Source organism: Lolium rigidum, chromosome 1 (genome assembly GCF_022539505.1).
Source record: "Lolium rigidum isolate FL_2022 chromosome 1, APGP_CSIRO_Lrig_0.1, whole genome shotgun sequence".
Lineage (NCBI taxonomy): Eukaryota > Viridiplantae > Streptophyta > Magnoliopsida > Poales > Poaceae > Lolium > Lolium rigidum.
The window spans coordinates 33,767,698-33,783,270 of record NC_061508.1 but is presented as its reverse complement, the minus strand read 5'-3'; the positions used below and the strand labels follow the sequence as shown (position 1 = coordinate 33,783,270).

At 48.5% G+C, this 15,573-nt stretch overlaps 1 pseudogene; it reads right to left on the bottom strand.

Moving 5' to 3' along the window:
• LOC124706555 overlaps positions 1–15,319 on the bottom strand; it is a 54,865-nt pseudogene extending 39,546 nt beyond the window's left edge.
• Between the last annotated feature and the right edge of the window lie 254 nt (positions 15,320–15,573).

Genomic DNA, 15,573 nt, shown 5'->3' with positions numbered 1-15,573 from the left:
AGTGTTTCCTATGCAAGATCCATATTTGTTGCGATAGATGTCGTTTTCTTGGGATCTGTCGGGTGAATCTGCACTTCCTTTGAGTTTTTGGTGGTGTCAAAGGTTGGCTCCTTTAGCGGCCTACCTCCATCAGGCAATACGTCATAATCGTTTGTTAGCCTTGACGCCATATACTCTGCTTGCATCCCGAAGGTTTCTGACAGTCGATGAAAGTCCTTGTCGCACTTATCCGCTAGCGCGAAACTGCCTTTTACTGTGATTGGGCCGTTGGGTCCGGGAAGTCTCCACAACAAGTATGTGTAATGTGGTACCGCCATAAACCTGGCATACGCGGTTCGTCCCAGTAAAGCATGGTACTGTGATGGGAAATCCACGACTTCGAACTCCAGCCTCTCTATTCTGTAATTCTCTCGGGTTCTAAACTGAACGTCGAGATTGATCTTTCCAATGGATAACTTGGCTTGTCCGGTGTGATACCATGGAAACGCGTGTCGGTTGGTTTTAAGTTTGCCAAGGATATGTTCATCTTCCTCAATGTATCTGCATACATGAGGTTCAAACTGCTGCCTTCATCTATGAACATCCGCGAAATGTCGAATCCTGCGATCACCGCTGGCAGGATCAAAGCTGATTGCCCTGGTCGAGGGACTTGCTGCGGGTGGTCTACTATGGTGAAGCCAATGTCATGTCTCGACCAATTCAGGTACTCGATTGTTGGTGGAGGCATATTTTCTGCCATGAAGACTTGTCGCGAAATTACTTTTTGAGCTCTATTGGATGGCCTGGCCTTCTGAATCATCGAGACCGTGATACGTCTCAAACGTATCCATAATTTCTTATGTTCCATGCTACTTTTATGACAATACTCACATGTTTTATACATACTTAACATCATTTATATGCATTTTTCGGCACTAACCTATTAACGAGATGCCGAAGAGCCAGTTGTTGTTTTCTGCTGTTTTTGGTTTCAGAAATCCTACACAGGAAATATTCTCGTAATTGGACGAAATTAACGCCCAAGGTCTTATTTTTCCACGGAGCTTCCAGAAGACCGAAGAGCATACGAAGTGGGGCCACGAGGGGCCGTAACCATAGGGCGGCGCGGCCAGCATGGGTCCCGCGCCGGCCTATGGTGTGGGGCCCCTGCGCCACCTCTAACTCTGCCCTTTCGCCTATAAAATCCCTCCGCCACGAAAACCCTATTACCGAGAGCCACGATACGGAAAGAGTTCCAGAGACGTCGCCGCCGCCAATCCCATCTCGGGGGATTCAGGAGATCGCCTCCGGCACCCTGCCGAAGAGGGGAATCATCACCGGAGGGCTCTACATCACCCTACCCGCCTCCGGACTGATGCGTGAGTAGTTCATCCTTGGACTATGGGTCCATAGCAGTAGCTAGATGGTTGTCTTCTCCTCATTGTGCTATCATGTTAGATCTTGTGAGCTTCCTATCATGATCAAGATCATCTATTTGTAATGCTACATGTTGCATTTGTTGGGATCCGATGAATATTGAATACTATGTCAAGTTGATTATCAATCTATCATATATATGTTGTTTATGTTCTTGCATGCTCTCCGTTGCTAGTAGAGGCTCTGGCCAAGTTGATACTTGTGGACTCCAAGAGGGAGTATTTATGCTCGATAGTGGGTTCATGCCTCCATTGAATCTGGGACAGTGACAGAAAGTTCTAAGGTTGTGGATGTGCTGTTGCCACTAGGGATAAAACATCAATGCTTTGTCTAAGGATATTTGTGTTGATTACATTACGCACCATACTTAATGCAATTGTCTGTTGTTCGCAACTTAATACTAGAAGGGATGCGGATGCTAACCCGAAGGTGGACTTTGTAGGCATAGATGCATGCTGGATAGCGGTCTATGTACTTTGTCGTAATGCCCTGATTAAATCTCATAGTAATCATCATGATATGTATGCATCTCTATTTGTCAATTGCCCAACTGTAATTTGTTCACCCAACATGTTATTTCTTATCAAAGAGACACCACTAGTGAACTGTGGACCCCGGTCCATTCTTTTACATCTGAATACAATTTACTTCAATCTCTGTTCTCTGTTGTTTTCTACAAGCAAACATCATTCTCCACACCATACGTTTAATCCTTTGTTTTCAGCAAGCCGGTGAGATTGACAACCTCACTGTTAAGTTGGGGCAAAGTACTGTGATTGTGTTGAGCAGGTTCCACGTTGGCGCCGGAATCCCTGGTGTTGCGCCGCACTACACTCCTTCACCAACAACCTTCACGTGGCCTTCATCTCCTACTGGTTCGATAACCTTGGTTTCGTACTGAGGGAAACTTGCTGCTATACGCATCACACCTTCCACTTGGGGTTCCCAACGGACGTGTGCTTCACGCGTATCAGACCGCACCATTGGTGTCGATATAAGGACCCGGGTGTGAAGCTGCCGCTAATTGCAACTGGTGTCGATTTTCGTCCGTGTTTGCGGGAGGAGGTGGAAGATGGATCTCACTCCTTGGCCCCTGCGGGTTTCTGTTTACTGCCTACGTGCTAGTATGCCCTCCATATCTGTGTAGTGCTAGGAAAGTTCGGCAGTCCTTCTGCAGATGCCCCGACTGCCTCTTTCCGTTATTGTCGAGAAAGAAGTGCATTTGGCATGGACCGTTCAAGAGATCTTCGGGTGATACATACGACCTTTGGAACCCCGGTCCATTATTTTACCTGTTGGGACGGGAGCCATCCTTGTAATCGTTACGCTGCTCACCACTTTTTTGATAATCATCCCGACTATTACCTCCGCTATTTCCACGGAAACCAGCTGATATTTGGCCGGGAGCGTCATAATCCGAGAACTAGCGAGAAAATCGTCGTCTATTTTGAATGTTTCGATTGCGCTCATCCTCAGGCGACCTATGTTGTTTGTTGTGAACAACATCTTCTCCATCTGCCCAGCGATTCGCTATTTCCATGAGTGAGATGCTATTGTTTTCGGGTTAGTTCTTCCCAAATCCTCGACGAAATCCTTCCTTCGGATTCCAGCAACAAACGCATCTATTGCTCTCTCGTCAGATATGTTTGCCGAGTTTTTTATGATGTTCCACCTCTGGATATACATCCTCATTGGTTCATCATACTTTTGTCTGCAAGCCCGTAGTTGCTCGGGTTTCTTGCACGTGGAGAGGAAATTCTTCACAAATATATCTTCGAAATTTTCCCAGCTGTCGATGGAGCCAGGCAGCAGCTTTTTTATCCATGACCGTGCTGCTCTACTCAAGTGCACCTGGATGCTTTGCATGGTTGTTGCTCTGGTTCCACCCATCAGTTTTACTGTCTCCAGATAGTCAACTAGCCAATCCTCGGGATCTTGTAGGCCATCGAACTTTTTTATAGTTGTCGGGTAACTTGAAACCACATGGAACTCGCGTTTTGCGAACTCTTCGGGTGAAACAAGGGAGCCCGCACATATCTTCCTCATCGACATCTGGTGAATGTTGACGTTCCCTTCTTTCTTGCCGCGCTCTGTCGACCCTTGCCTGTGTCGCTGTATCTCTTGCACCACTCGTTCTCGGAGGGTCTTGCATTACTAATGTAGGTCGTGGACTATTTTGCCTTGCAGTGCCTTCGGGAGGCGTGCTTGTACCCGCGAACGCTGTTCCCATGGATCCAACTCCTGCCATGGCCATATTGTACAATGCTTCTCTTGGATCTCCGGGAGGTGGCCTAGACGCCAGTATGAAAGCCTAGGTCACCATATATCCAGCTTCTGGTGTCTTTGGAATAATATTCCCCCTTGTATCTATCGACATAAAGGACATGTCAAGGTTTTGGACTAGGTTCTCCCTCTCGGCTTCAGGTATATGCTGCAACCGAGACCTTGCCCTATTGCGAGCTGCTCTGTGACTATCTCCTCCCGAAGTACCTGATTGTCGACTCAGCTCGGCTCTTCGCCTGCTTGACTCGAAAGCTGCGGCTCTCCTCCTATCAAGCTCAGCTTTTTGTTTTTCGAGTTCTCGTCCAGCACGGGCGAGTCTATATTGGTATGCTTGCAACTCTTCAGCTGTGGCGGCCGTAGTCATCGGTTCTGTGCCATCGATAGCTTTTGCAACTCTATCCCAAACCGCTTGCGGAAGTTGCACCATCTGTCATGTTGCAGGTCTGACATACTTGGTGCCTAGACCTCGCATAAGATCAGCGGGATCGATGTATGGATTTCCCGCACCATCGAAAGCCTCTGATGTTTCCTCCTGTGGGCGACTCGCTTCTCCAATTTCATAGATTTGATGGTATTTTGGAGTTTGACTTTCGTCGGGGTTGGTGACACCGTCGTATAGATCAGCGAAGACCTTCCTAACAGACGTAGATATGTCGATGAAGTCGAAGCTGTCGACGCTGTCTGAGTCGCTGCTTATATTGGAGTCCGCAGACGACTCGAATGACATGCTGCCGAAGATCTTGACGAGTTCTCCGCTTGTCGCAGTCTTGACAAAGCGTGGCGGCGAGATCACCTCGGCTCCCGTCTCGAACGATGACGACGATTCTGAAGGATCGGAGTCGACCGCCGACGATCCCGACGTAATTGGAACCTCGAGACGATGTGATCCCTCTTTTCCGACGCGAAAGTGGAACCTCCCGAACGTCATCTCCATAGGCTCCTCCAGATACACATATGCATCCAAACGGGAGGGCGGGTGAGGAACAAAATCGACTAGATCAGTTTCGATCTGTTTACCTCTGTCCATCGTGTTGCTTGCCACAGAAGATGTCGACGATGTTGAACGTGCCATCGAGATCAGCTCCTTGTCGCCTCTAATCCCCACGGTCGGCGCCAATTGACAAGGTATTGACTTGTCAATGCCTACGGATTGTAGACTAGGGTTTTCGTAAGAAGTAGAGGGCAAGTAGATCTCGAGGGTTCAGCCGGAAAAGTACTCGACTGCTAGAAAACTAGGGTTATGTTGACAATGAAATCGATCCTTTCTTTCTCCTTCGACTCCCCCTTATATAGGAGGCGGAGCCGAAGGTTTCGTGATGTACAAGTTACAAAGACCGGGAGACCCTTTGAGTTCGTCCCGTAATAGTTACAAGTTATTCCTAATACAACTCTATCTTTCCAAACTATCTCTTAATTGTGCTTTCGGACTTCATAAACTTCAGGTCATGGGTCTTCAGTAAACCCCGGGTACTATCTTCGGTAGGCCCATTGGGGATGCCTATTTCACCAAGTACTGCCTTGATAATGCCGACAAGAAGGAGGCATTTAAGTGGCTCAAATATGACGTGATGTTCCCTGATGGTTATTGTTCGAATATGAGTAAGGGAGTCAATCTTACTACAGGAAAAATAAACGGGCTCAAGAGTCACGACTATCATATATGGATTGAGCGGCTGATGCCGGTGATGCTTCGAGGGTATCTCCCCGATCATGTCTGGCGAGTGCTTGCGGAGGTGAGACATTTTTTCTGCATGGTCTGTGCTAAGCAGATATGTACCGAGGTGATTTAGAAGCTGTAGGAGAAAGAGCCGAACATGCTATGCAAGTTAGAGATGATATTTCCCCCAGGCTTCTTCACTCTGATGTTACATCTCATTGTGCATCTCACCAATGAGGCACTCTTGGTGGGACCGGTGCAGTATCGTTGGCAGTTTTGTATTGAGAGAGAGTTCAAGTATATTCGGTACAAATGTGGAAACAAAAATAAGATTGAAGCATGCATAGCTGAGGCAACTCTTCTCGAGGAGATGGCAGACGCCACGACATTGTACTATGCCAATGATGTGCCCACTAAGCATAACCCGGTCGCTCGGTACAATGCCAACGAGCCTAAGCGTGTGACCCAAAGCTCTTGCTCTTCCAATATCCCGGTTGCAAGGCCGGTGCCTCAAAAGTGGAGAACATTTCGCTAGAAGAGAAGAATTGCATAATGCTTTATGTGCTTATGAACATGGTGGAAGTGTGGTCGATTTCGCGAGGTAAAATGGTGAAGCAATTACTTTGCAACTAGTAACTTGGTTTTGTTCTAATATGTATATTCTCCTTTCAGCATATTCCAAGATGAAATGCGGTCAGGAAGGAATGGTCCCACTCCCACGCAGTGGTACACTCTTCTGAAATAGGGTGCCCCGCCCTTAAATAAAAACTTCGTGAACAGGTTCCATGAAAAAGTAATTTCTAAAATTTCCCTCTTACTTTGCAATCCGTGACTTGTCTTATTACAGGTAACTAATGCACAAAATAATCTGAACTGAACTTGTAGGGAGCTGATCCCAACGTTGAGATTACGGAGGAGTTGAGATGTGTTTCCCAGGGTTTTAACCGTAGAGTCCATACACATGAGAAGTATGATGTAAATGGGTTTCACTTCCATACGGAATTTCACCAGAAGAACCAGCCTAATGAAAAAACAATAAATACCGGGGTCTACACCAGCGGAGTCGATGGCACTGATTACTACGGAAGGTTACAAAAGTTATACGAGTTGACGTTCAATAACCCAAACATAGAACTCAATCTCTTTGTGTTAAAATGCCACTGGTTCGACCCACACGGTGGAATGAAAAGCACCCCCTCCATTGGGTTAGTTGAAGTTAGGCCTTCAAGCACATACAGCGGAGCCGATGTTTATATTGTGGCTCACCAAGCCAAGCAAGTTTATTATTTGTCCTACCCATGTCAGAATGAGGAACTCATGGGCTGGGAAGTCGTGTTCCAGGTATCGCCACATGGTAAGCTACCCATCCCCTCCGACGATGATCACAACAACATTGACCCGGTAACATATGTGAATTTTCTATCAATAGGAAGAGCGGTTCGGGGACCTTCAAATAGACATAGGTCTTCAGGATCTCCACAATGATGTACAAATGTGTGGTGAGACAGTGGTGGACCCAAAGCACATAGCTATGCTCACCAAGCGCCATGCGAACAAAGACAACATTGCCGAGACTCCACCGGAACCCAGTGCCGACCCTGAGTACTCACATGATACTGATAGTGATAGTGAAGCTGAGAACCCAGTGCCTAGTGATGAGAGTGGTGATGAATGGTGAGGGTCTTTTATGCTTAGTGTCTACATTGTCATTATGCTTAGTATCTACATTGTCATTATGCTTAGTATCTAGATTGTCATTATACTTAGTGTCTACATTGTCATTATGTCTTAATGCTTATTATTAATTTTTCAACATGCTTATTAATTGTTTACTCTTTTTAGATGCAGGTAATTGCCCAATATGAGCCAACGGAAGGCATCACCGAGCTCCTTGCTTGATCAGATGCATCAGCGGAAGCCGGGGGTGCTTCCAGGAGTGGAAGATCCATTGTTCCCATCCGGCGTTACGAAGAGGCAGAAGGAGGACGGGGAGGACGAGCTGGAGGACGAGGGAGAGGACGAGCTAGAGGATGAGGGCGGATCCACAGCTCTTTCTGGCTGACATTCCCTCTGCTTCTGGCTCAGTGGCTTCCCAGTCTAGGGACGAGGACGAGGAGACTAGGGAGGAGGAGGAGGAGACAGAGGTGGAGGAGCCTAGGGATGAGGAGGCTTCGACGAAGATGGCTCCGAAGAAGTTGCGGATTCGTGGGGAAGCACAGGTCCTCAATGAGAGTAAGGAACCTGCTACGGATGAAGAGAAATGGCTCCTTGTCTCAGGAAAGATAGAGGTAAGTACTAAAGTAATTGCATTTTGGTCATGACACTTAGCATGTTCTAATGTTTGATAATTGTGCAGCAATTTTACATATAAGGGGAAGATTGTCCGCGTGCCAGGGAGCATGATTGGAGCTGCTATTAGGAAGTACTGGCCAGTCATGTACACTCTGGTCCCTGGCGGCGAGTCCAAGTTAGCCTATAGTTGGGTAGACTATGAGATAGCGCCTTAACCAGGCTTTACTTCCGCGACCGACGCTGGGATCAAGAAGTTTTGGGTACGTAATGCATACATTTTGGATTTCGTTCATAGTTGATAACCCCACCGTGATAACTCATGCCTCTCACACTTTCTGTTATGCTTGATTGCAGCACAATTATATGGTGGCGACTGAGCATAAGGAGAAGGCAGACGTGATCCTACGTGCCATGTGTCGTAAGTTGACACGGCAGCAGTGGTACAACCAGAGGATTACGTGCATCGGCCACTTCTATGCTGAGCAGGGCGTAAGGTACACAAAGCCTGAGATTGTGCAGAGACTCGCCTCGCCTATGAAGATAGAGGATTACATGTCGGTAAGTAATTTTCAATGAGATTCTATGGTGCGGCTAATTTGCAATTATATTATTTGTTCTTCAAATGAGTATTGATTTTGCAGGTTGTACCACATTGGGCTGATAATAATAAGAGAGGCACCTTCATGGAGTTGGTCAAGAATTGGGTCGGCGAAAACCCCGATTTCAAGGCCGTGAGCGACCAGAACAAGGCAAACACTAGTAGGAAAACCCTTATAGGCAGAGCTTAGTTCTGTGGCGCACCACTGAAAATGCGCCACAGAATGTTATTTTGTGGCGCACCATGCTAGGTGCGCCACAGAAATAGCTTAATTTTGTGGCGCACTGCTGAACGTTGCACCACAGAAATTGTATGGGGCCCACATCCTGCCACCACCAATTATTAGTGTAGGTATTTCTGTGGCGCACATGGCGTGCTGCGCCACAGAAATAACTCTTTCTGAGGCGCACATGGCGTGCTGCGCCACAGAAATAACTCTTTCTGTGGCGCACGTGCTTCGGTGCGCCACAGAAGTAATTGATTCTGTGGCGCACTTGCTCTGGTGCGCCACAGAATTAAGGTAACTTATATCATCTCGCCCGTGCCCTTCCCCCGCCTGTTCACCTCTCCCCTCTCCCCTCTCCCCTCTCCCCTCTCCTCCGATCCGCCGTGCGCCACCATGGTCGTCGCCATCGCCGTCGCCGCCGCCTTCCTCCGCGAGGGCCGCATGCCGCCACGGTCCTCCCATACCCGCCACCTGCAGCACAAGCTGCCGCTACGGCGAGGAGGGGCCGCCGCGAGGAGGGGCCGCCGTCGCGTGAAGGTGGAGGAGCCGCCGCGTCCTCCTCCTCCTCCACCGCTGCCGTCGTCGTCAACCTCCTCCTCCACCCATGTTGTCGGTGAACTCTCTCCCCTCCCCTCCCTCTTCCTCTCCCGCGCGAGCACAAAGTGCTCGACGAAATGCTCGTGCTTCTAGGTTGTGCTGATGATGCTCTGGATGCATTGCTGTTGCTCTGGATGCATTGATGTTGTTGCTCTCGGATGCATTGTCTGCTAGTTTCTTTGATTCGGTGATGCTTGCTCATGTGCGGTATCTGAATAAATTACTTTGTTGCCTCGCATATGGATAGTTTCATTTGGAGTGACATGCTATATTGGCTCTATATATATCTGCTCCAAAGGTTCCATTTGGAGCCTGGATTGCTAGTGGTTAGTATATTGTTATGCTTCTAATAAAAAGGTGTTGGTTATTGTCAACTTATATCACTTGCTATGCCTGTGTGGCTTACAGGATCATATGTACCTGTTGTTTGTGGAGTTTTACTGCCACTTGTTATTGATGAACCATGTGATGGTAATGATTCAATTTAATTCAATGATGTTAATTTGATTTCCATCCTTTGTTGGAAATAAATCCATGTCTCGAACCTTGTACAAGGTAATGAAGACTTGCTCACTTGGTATTGCTTGCCAGTTGGACATTTGGTTGGTTTTGATGCTACTTGGTTCATTTAAATGCATGAAATGCTACTATGGTATGCTACTTGTGGTATCCTTGTGAAGAAAATGATGGATTCTTGTGAGCTTATGGTATGCTACTATGCTATTGTGGTATCCTTGTGAAGATTTACTTGATGGATTCTTGTGAGCTTATGGTATGCTACTATGCTTATAATGCTCGATTAGTGGGGATGCTTACTGGATCATGTGCATATAGTTCATATAGTTCCCTAAAAAGAAAGAATGCTCCCCGGCCGGATGCTTGATGTCTTGGCTCAGCCAATGATGCAAAGGCTGAGGCAAAAACTTGGATAAGAACGAGATACTAAAATGTGTGATTTAAATGGAATGCTTATGATGGTATACTAAAATAGAGATATTCACATTAGGGAATCATGTAAATGAATGCCACCTGTGGTATCCTTTTCTTGTTGGCTTTGATGAAAATAGATATATCCACAGTAGGGGATCATGTAAATGAATGCCACTCGTGGTATCCTTTGGAAGAAAAAGGACTGCTTTCGATGGTTTTAAAAGGCTAGGTGGTGCTAGGTGATTAAGTTGGCTACCAAGACTTGTCTCATCCGGTTAGTCGGGATATGCTATGTGTTGTTGCTTGTTTAGGCATATCTATCACTTACTGGATTTACTGGTTCTTGATTGGCCTCTCATTTGCCAGCATCACTTGGTCTATACCAAGTGATGAATAATCCCTTTGGAGCATCTGCTCCATGCATGCTATGTGTGTTTGAGCATCTTGATTTATGTCACCATGGTTGCTGGTTTGGTGGTGTTTTTGTACTTGTCGATGATTAGATGGTTGGTTGATCACTGCGTACACTCCGGGGTGTCGCTAGTGAGCCCGGTGTGATGGCACAAATATCAATCTCTTGTGCATCCTACCCGGCCTCACTAACGCCATCCCGGGATGTTCATATTTGTTTCGACCAACAAAGTATGAGGCATTCCATTTAGTTCATACTAGCTACTTCTTAATTGCATTGGCCTTTCTTCCATTCTAGTGCCGATGATTAAATTGTTTGGTCACTTGTACACTTCGGGGTGGGGCCACCGAGCCTGGTGCGATGGCACAAATATCAATCTCTTGTGCATCCTACCCGGCCTCGCTGACCCCATCCCCGAATGTTAATATTTCTTTCGACCAACAAAGTATGAGGCATATGATATCTAGTTGAGATACCACTTGGCTCTTTCTTCCATTTTAGTGTCGATGATTAGAATGTTTGGTCACCTATACGCCGCAATATACTTTGTAGACGGGCCCCCCTTTCCCCGGCCGCCGTTCATTGAACGAGTCCTTGACGAGACAACAACGCCGACATGTCTCTTCGGCGCAGAACCACGCCAAGTCCCAGCCGTCTCCCTTGTGGCCGTGTCTCCTGCGCTCTGCGCTTTTCTCCATGGCCGGACCACGATTGGACTCACTGGGGAATAATGATAATCGCCATCACCACTATCGCCGAGTCCACAGGTGTAGAGTACTTTGCAGCAGATGCCACTTTTCTTCTCTCGCGTCCGGTGAACGAGTTCTTGATGCAAATACCGTGCCGGCCTCTCGGGCAGGCCGGCACGGTCTTTGCATCAAAGACTCGTTCACCGTACGGCGAGGGAAGAAAAGTGGCATCTCGCCGCAAACTGCTATGCTCTCGTGGAGTCCGGCGATAGTGTTGATGGCGATTATCATTATTCCCCCGGTGAGTCCAATCGTGGTCCGGCCATGCGTAAGAGCGCAGGAGACGCGGCCACAAGGGAGGCGGCCGGGACTGCCGTGGTTCTGCGCCGGAGGCGGATCAGCGTTGTTGTGTCGTCAAGGACCCGTTCACGGAACCGCGGCCGGGGAAAGGGGGCCCTTCTGCAAAGTATACTGCGGTGTATACTGCAACTATGGTTTCTGACCATAGTATTTGTGTTGACCAATAATGTATGAGGCACTTATTCCATTTTGTCATTCCATTTGCTTTGAGATTTTCAAAATGCCGATGATTAAAATGTTTGGTCCCCGTACACTTGGGGGTGGCGTAAGTGAGCTCGGTAAGATAGCACAAATATCAATCTCTTGTGCATCGGACTTGGTCTCACTTACGCCATCCCTCGAATGTTAATATTTGTGTTGACCAACAATGTATGAGGCATTTATTCCATTTCTCTTGTGCATCGGACTTGTTGGTCTCACTTTCTTCCATTTTCATCATAGTAGGAACTCGGATATGAAGACCCCGATACAAGCGAGCTCCGGTGGGTAGAGATGAGGGAGCAAAGGAGGAACCGGATGAAGACTACTTTGTATCTCGAAATTGTGAAATTTGTATGAATTAAGAGTTGTATGCAAAACATTTGACACTTAATTGCCACTATATATGTATCTCGATCGGGCTCTAAGTAATGTGATGATGATGTCTATATTATATCTGTGCAATGTACATGATATTTATATTATATCTGAATGTTGTCTGTATATAACTCCGTATCTCCGTATATTGCTGTGTATAAACCGCATGTGTATAGCAGAGCAGCACAAAATCGAGTATAATACAAGCAATTTCGTGGCGCACCGAAAACCAGTCCCGTGGCGCACGCTTTTCTGTGGCGCACCTAGGAACACGTGCGCCACGAAGCCTTAATTCCGTGGCGCATGGGAAGGTGCGCCACAGAAACCTTATTTTTGTGGCGACGTTTCTGTGGCGCACCTCCCATGCGCCACAGAATCCATTTTTGGTGCGCCACTGATGAGGCTTTTCCTACTAGTGAAACCGCAGGCATGAGGGAACACACAGTGTGGGGAGCGGCATCACCAATCGCTATCGGCAGCGTCTGGTACATATAAAAATGGAACAAGCTGCATTTATTTGTTTTTCGATGATATGCATAACATTTGTTTTGTGATACAGGAGAAGAAGCTCGAGAGGGATCTTGGGGAGATGGAAGCGTGGGAGCACATGAAGCTGGTGACGCCCGGTTCGAGCGAGCCTCGGCCCCCGCCTGCCAAGTACTTCGGCAAGGCCATAGAGAACAAAGAAAAATACTACGAGGAGTTTAAGCTCCATCCAGAGGTGGAGGACCCTATGAGCGATCCGATCGATGAGGTGGCGATGATGGTGGCGGGGGCGGCCAGCCGCATGGCTGTCCTGCCTGCCTTGCTGGAGGTTTCAAGTCTTAGAGGAACTTCACGTAGATCAAGGCTACCCTCCCCTCCGGCAGCTACGGTACCTCCTCGCGGACTACATACCGTTCTTGGGCAGATGTAGATGTAAGTCATCCACATTTTCATCCTCTGTTTTAACTTTTGTTCCTGAATGGCTATGTTGATGAGATACATTATTTCTGAAATTGTAGGCTCATCTCGAGGAGGCCTATGCAACAGCTTATGAGGAGTATCTCGAGAAGGTTCAGGAGCATGACCTTGTGAAAGAGAACTACTTTCGGTGGTCGAGCAACCAGATGACGGTAAGTTTCAATCTCTATGGTTGCAAAACATCATAAGTCCCCTTGTTTGAACCTGACATATCTCTCTCTCCTATCTTGCAGACCTTCACTCGATTTATGATGACTGGAGTGCGAGAGAAAACAGAGCCAGAGCCACCTCATTCGGGGGCGACGCTAGTGTTCCCATCGAAGGAGGAATTCTATTGCATGTACAAGCGTCAGCGTCAGTTGACCCTGATAAGTTGCTAACTTGGGTAAGTTGCTAACTTGCTGTTACATGGGTAAGTTGCTAACTTCATCAAACATGTAGGGATTGGGAGAATCCAGGAACGTCTCTTCTGATGGTACACCGATGCACCCCGGTCGCTGTTCTCCTGGTGCTTCTAGCGCAGCTCGGCATGCTTCTAGTTCACCCGGTGGCTCTCGCCGTGGTTCTACCTCCCCGAGCACCAACATACGTCTCCCTGGCTTCACATCATCAGAGGTGCGTGATAACTCATGAGAGCTGCTGTGTATTAGCTAGATGATGACTATTGCTATCTTTGTACGAGCTAGATGATGGCTTCACATCATCAGAGTGGATCCCTTGTATGTACGATGGTCTTGTATGCTATATTTATGCTATATGTGGGATTTGGTGCTATATTTATGCTATATGGTGGTATATTTGTGTTATATATGTTACTGGAACATTCAATAATATTATCCGTGCAATTTCTGTAATTTATGTTCAATTTCTGAGCTAATTGAATCAAATTGGGAAAAATCAGAAAATTCTGGGCACTGGCTGTGCCAATGGTCGGCATAGACCCATAGCTGTGCCAAATGGCAGGGTCTATGCCGACGATGACACCGTCGGCAAGCCGGCCCAGCTTGGCGCGAAATGTTCCAGTTCAAATATGGCCGGTTTGACGCCGTTTTTGGAAAAGAAAAAAAAACAGAAACTGTGCCAACGGTACCGGCGCAGCCTAACGTGTAACGGCCGGCGACGTTACGGCGTGGCGGACGAAGCTGCACCGCGCCGACGGTAGCACGGCCGACGGCCATCATCCAGCCGTCGGTGTACTGCTGTGCCGAAGGTGCGCGGTTGTGCCGACGGAATGTGTTGTGCCGACGGGGGCGTCGGCATATCGGCGACTCTCCCGTAGTGCGTGGTCGAGATGGATGTACGCGAACGGCGGCAGTTGCTCCGCGGCACCGATCACCTTCTTTTTAAGCATCTTCCCGTAGCTCTCGGCGGTGTCGCCGCGCTGAAGTTTGTGTAGCTCGTCAATGGGAAGTCCGGCGGCAGGAGCCACGTCGTGCCGGGAAGGGTTCGCAGAACAACTCGCCCATCTCGTTGCTGGGGTCAACAAGGAGCACGCAGTCGGTGAGCACCGCGTAGAGGAACGTCGACGAGGCGGCCAGCATGCGGGTTCCCGAGGCCGCGGTATGATATTGAGACAAGGTACTTGCAGTCGGGTGACCCGATTACGCCGGCTGTCTTTCCTGACCGGAGCTGCTCAGCGGCCTCGCTATAGGCGGCGGTGCCCGGGCCGCAGCTTTGTTGCAGAGCCTCCTGCCGCCGCAGCTTGGAGACGAGATAAGGGGAGGGTTGCCTGCCGGCTTTCCGGCTGTACATGTCCGATTGGTACCTGCTGTGGCAGGATCGCTCGTATACGCCGTCGGCGAGGAGGCCGCCAAGAAGCCTGTCGTCTCCGCTTGCTAATCCTGCCACACAAAGCAGAGAAAGAAAATCGTCAGATGAAATCATATTGAATAAACTTCTAAATTGCGTCTTCCACAGTTGCATTCATGTCGTGATTGCACATGTGCATGCATCGATCTAAACCCAATTATGGCGACGAGCCATATCCGGGCGTCCAAGGTGCTTCAAGATCCGCGAAGGTCTTAGGGGCGCTGGTCGTCACGGCCGCCGCTGCTCTGGCGAGGGACATCACCGGGAAGAACACAGTGCGCGAGTTCCCATACGTCGCCAGGGGCAGACTACGGTGCTCTTGCTGGCGCAGTGCGTGTGGGACCGCGAGACGGAATGCGCACGGTGCTTGGGTGACGCGGCGGGACAGGTGACGTCGTGCTTCTAGGGCCTCGACGACGCGCATGTGCCTGTGGTAGACGTCGTCGGGTAGAGCTGCTTCCTTCCTGTGAACCGATATGTCGGTCCCGCTGCAGCAGACCGTGGCTGTCATGGCAGAGTACTTCTTCTCTTTCTAATTGTGTCGTGCAAGATCATGACGATTTCGTGCCAGTCTCTAAGCATGATCGGTTCTAATTTCTAGCCGTGTTCTAATTAGCGAGTGCATGCCGGCAAACATGTCATTTTGAATTCATTCCCTTGAGGAGTTCATTTGGCATTGGGCGAGCAGGCCGAGGCATGGGCGCAGGAGGATATGAGCGCCATGAGGCGGGCGTTGCCGACACTCATCCAACGCTATTACCTCGA